A 5,057-nucleotide genomic window follows, 5' to 3' on the forward strand; every position below is an offset into this window, starting at 1 on the left:
ATATATATATATATATATGATCTAGCACAATATCGAAGGAGGAAAACAAAGTCAGAGGAGGGACGCCTCCCAGTACCAAGACACTTTGTGGAGCTACAGGAATCAAGACTGTGATACTGGTATAGATGTAGAGATCACAAAACAGCAGAGACCAAAGTGCCAAAGAAATATCTCAACTAATCTTGTTTGTTTTGTTTTTGAGACCGGATCTCACTGTGTAGCCCAGGCTGGCCTTAAACTCACTATGTCACCCAGACTGGCCTCAAACTCACACCAATCCTCCTGCCTCAGCCTCCTGAGTGCTATGATTACAAAACTGTGCCACCACTCCTGGTTCTCAACTACTCTTAACAAAGGAGCAAAGCATCTTAATAAAAAAAAAAATTAAAAATTTAAAAAAAAAACTTTTTTAAAAAAGACATACTGGGAATTGAATACAGGGCTGCCCACATGTGAGGCAAGTGCTGTTACACTGAGCTATATCCCTAGTCCTCTTTAGAGTCTCATTAAGTTGCCCAATTGGCTTCTAGCTTGCTGTCCTCCTGTCTCAGCCTTAAAGTACAGGCATATCCCACAGCCTGCAGTTAGATGTTCCAAGAAACAGTACTGGAACAAACTATTACTGGATGTCCACATACAAAGAAATGAACTTAGACACAGACTTATGTGTGCCACAAAAATTAACTTGGGTCAAAGACCCAAATATAAAGGGTAAAACAAACTTCTTGGGTTGTTTTGCTTTGGTTTGATTTTTGAGAGAGTGATACAGTTTAGGCTGGCCTTGAAATCCCTTTGTACCTCAGTGGAACTCAAAGCAACCCTCCTATCTCAGCCTCCTGAGTGTTGGGATTAGACACACACTACCACACCCAGCAAAACAAACTTATATAAAATGTCATAGGAGAAAACTTAATTAATATTCATTATGGTAATGATCACTGTTAGATACAACACCAAAAGCACAGCTGATAAATAACTATCCAGCATGATGGTGCACTTTTGTAATCCCAGCATTCAACAGGCTGAGCCATTAGTGAGACTGTCCTTAAGACCAAAAAAGAAAAGAAAGAACTGATATTGAAATTTATTAAAATTAAAAGCTTCTGCTCTGTGAAGACACTGTCAAGGGAATGAGAAGATAAGCCACAGGCTTATTCACAAGATGTATCTCATAAAGAACTAGTAAATAAACAACTTAAAATTCAACAATAAGTAACAACTAAAAAACATAGGCAAAAATGAACAGAAACCACTCAATAAAGAGGAAAAGCACATGAAAAGACATTCGATATCATAGGTCTCAGGGAAACGCACATTTAAACAAGGAGACACCACTACACACCTGTTAGAATGCCCAAATTCCACAACACTGACAACACCAAGTGCTGACAAGGACATGGAGCAACAGGAAGTCTCTCTAGCTACCACTGGGAATGTAGAATGCTACAGTCACTTTGGAAGACAGCATGGTAATTCCTTAAAAACTAAACATTTTTAAATTTTTTAAAATTAATTCATTTTATTGGAATATTTTAGGTGCACATAGTGATCACATTCATCATAAGAAACTTGTACCTGTACATTATATATCTTGATTATTTTTTCCATTTTCCTTCCCCTCCCATTATCCTCTTTTCCCTTTTTCACAAAACTAAACATAATGTTATCATAATCCAACCATTTTATGTTCCTTAACATTTACCCAAAAAACTTGAAAACTGGCATTCATACAAAAACCTGCACATGAATATTTACAGAAGCCTTATTCATAGTTGCCAAAACTTGGAAGCATTCAAGATGCCTTTCATTAGGTGAATAGAGAAAAAGACTGCTTCAATGCCAGCCTGGGCTACACAACAAGACCCTATCTCAAACAAAACACATGGTGGTGCACACCTGTAATCCCAGTACTCAGAAGGCTAAAGCTGGAGGATCGCCAGGAGTTCAAGGCCAGCCTGGGTTATATAAGTGAGTTTAAGGCCAGCCTGCACTACATAGTAAGACTGTGTCTCACACAGCCATGAGGTAAACAACACACCACACAATGGCCCCGCCCAACAGGAAAAGTAGGCAGGACTCTACATTCACACAGCAAAGGTGGAAACATCACAGAGCCTGATTGCAACTTACTCTTCCTCTCCTGATTCTGATGGATTCCAATACTATAAGCCCTGGAAAGAAACCGTCACCCAAACACTTCAATGCAGAAGAATTTTCTGATTTCATTTCTATTTGCCTTTTTGTCTTTATTTTGTTCTTTGGTGAAGGGGTATTGTTTAAACTCCATGTATCTGTACAGTTTCTATGGCTTCTTTTCTAGTTTCATTCCATTATGATTTGATAAGATATAGGAAATTATTTTAATTTTATTATATTTGTTAAGGCTTGGTTCATAGTCCTAAATATGACCCATTTGGAAGATCATTCAATGAGCTACTGAAAAGGATATGTATTATGTAGCTGTTGGATGGAATGTCCTATAAACACCTGTTGAGCCCATTTATGGTGTAATTAACTCTGACACTTCTCTGTGCATTCTTTTATCTGAATAATTTTTCTCAACTATCCGGTAAGAGTAAGTATTAACCCGCTACTATTTTACTGGAATATATGCATCTATGTTGAATAGTGTTTTCCTATAAATTTGGGCACATCCATGTTCAGTATATATGTATTTATAACAGTTAATCTTGTATTTATAATAGTTATATCTTCTTGGTATATGTATTTATAACAGTTATATCTTCTTCTTCAGCTCTTGGACTACTATATATATTTATAACAGTTATATCTTCTTTATAACAGTTATATCTTCTTGGAGTCTTCACTGCTGACTCCAAATAGTTTTGTGGCTTGTGGGCCTTGTGAAGTGCCCCAGTTATATCTTCTTGTAGAGTACTGCCTACTTTTCCTGTTGGGCGGGGCCATTGTGTGGTGTGTTGTTTACCTCATGGCTGTGTCCTCTCCAGAGGCTTTCAAGGCTTGTGCTCTTTGGTGTGCATGGAGTCACTGCTGACTCCCTTTACTAATATAGCATGGCCTTCTTTGTCTCATCTGACTAGTTTTGTCTTTAAATCTACTTTGTTAACTATGAGTTATTCCTGCTTGCTTTTGACTTTTATTTGCATAGAATATTTTGAATTTATTTTTATACAGGGTGAGATATAGGAATCTGGTTTCAATCTTCTACATAAGGATATCCATTGTCCCAGCACAATTTGTTAAAGGGCCCATCTTTTCAGTAATCCTCTAACTTTCAGTAGTATTTGTTATAATGGTCCCCTTTTCATTTCTTCTTTTTTTGCATAATAATACAATATTTGTATTATATTGTATAATAATACAATTGCATAATAATACAATATTAAATTGCATAATACAAATTTGCATAATAATACAATATTTACAAACGTTAAATTTATTTCTTTATTTTTTTCCTTCCTCTCTCCACTACTCCTACTTTAAGGGAACATTTACATAGAAGCCATACCAAATATTATTCTGAATGTTTCTCTGAGGGTGTTTTTAAGTGAGATTAGGGGCTGGTAGACTCTGATCAAAGCATTATCAACTTCCTTAATGTGGATGAGCCTTATTCAACCAGTTGAAAGCCTGAATATAATAAACAGACTGACCTCCGCTAAGGAAGAGTGAGTTATTCAGCAGCTCATCTTTGGTCCTTTTCATTTCTAATTGATCTCTATTGATTTGGGTTGGTGTTTTCTTTGGCCATATTATCAAAAGTGATCTACAGATTCAATGCAGTCCCCATTAAAACACCAATAACACTCTTCACAGAAGTTTAAAAAAAAACAACAACAAAAACTAGAATTCATATGGAAATACAAAAGGTCCAAAATAGACAAAGCAAGGGCTGGCCAAATAGCTCAGAGGATAAAGTGCTTGCAAGCAGGTGCAGGGGCTGAGGGTTTGATCCCTGGGGCCTGCTGTGCCAGCCCTGCCCCAGGGTACACTGAGACAGCAATTGAGAATGGGCGTGGTGGTGTGCATCTGTGATCCCAGCACTTGGGAGGCTGTAAACAGGAGAATCACTATGAGTCCGACCTAGTAGTGAGACCCTCAACACCTTGTAGACCCTTCTCTAAAATAAATAAATAAATAAATAAAAGAACACAAAACAACAGTAAATGCTGGTGAGGATGCTAGGAAAAGGAACCCTTCTACACTGCTCCTGGGAAAGTAAATACCACTCCCTAATACCCCCAGGAATTAAAGTCAGTATAGTATAACCACACTTGCATACCCATGTTTATCATGGCACAATTCACAATAGCCAAGATATAGAACAAGCCTACATGTCCATTAACAGGTGAATGCGTAAAGTATACATGGTAAGCATACACAATGAAGTATTCAGCCATAAAACAGAAAAAAATCTTATTATCTGCAGAAAAATGGGTGGACCCAGATCATCATGTTGAGTAAAATAAGCCAGACCAAGGCAAATATCTACCACATGTTCTCCCTAATATGTGGACTCTAAAAGAGATGAGAAGAAAGTAGAAAAGAAATTATTATTAGATAAGAAAAACGAAAGTATAAGGGCAAGGTAACAGAAGGCATGAATATGATAAAATAGGTTGCATACATTGGAATGGGCCCCAAAAAATGTGAAACTGGGGTCAGAGTAGGACAAGAGGGGTAATGGGAGATGATTAAAATATGTTGTATGCATGTACAAGTCTGCAGAAATGAAACCAATCTGTATAACCAATATGCACTAATAAAAATATGGGGGGGGGGAAACCCTATTAAAAGGCAACTGAGGGGCTGGGGAGGTGGCTCAGTAGAATAAGCACTTCCCTGGCAAGCACAAGGGCCTGAGTTCAACCCCCGGTTCCACAAAAAAATAAAAAATAAAAAAATAAAAAGGCAACTGAAAAAGAAAGCATTATATCTACTATTGAAGTGTGGACAAGTACCTCCCAAAGACTGTGCTGCTATCAAGAAGCAGTGGATAGGGGGCCAGGGAGATGGCTCAGTAGAATAAGCGCTTCCCTGGCAAGCGCAAGGACCTGAGTTCAATCCCCGGTTCC

General features: G+C 37.7%; 1 protein-coding gene across 5 annotated transcripts in view; it reads right to left on the reverse strand.

Annotated features, from left to right (window-relative positions):
* Sirt3 (sirtuin 3) overlaps positions 1-5,057 on the reverse strand; it is a 27,367-nt gene that overhangs the window by 5,677 nt on the left and 16,633 nt on the right. The gene's annotated exons all lie outside the window — the stretch shown is intronic.

This window comes from Octodon degus, unplaced genomic scaffold, assembly GCF_000260255.1.
Source record: "Octodon degus isolate 3935 unplaced genomic scaffold, OctDeg1.0 scaffold00093, whole genome shotgun sequence".
NCBI lineage: Eukaryota > Metazoa > Chordata > Mammalia > Rodentia > Octodontidae > Octodon > Octodon degus.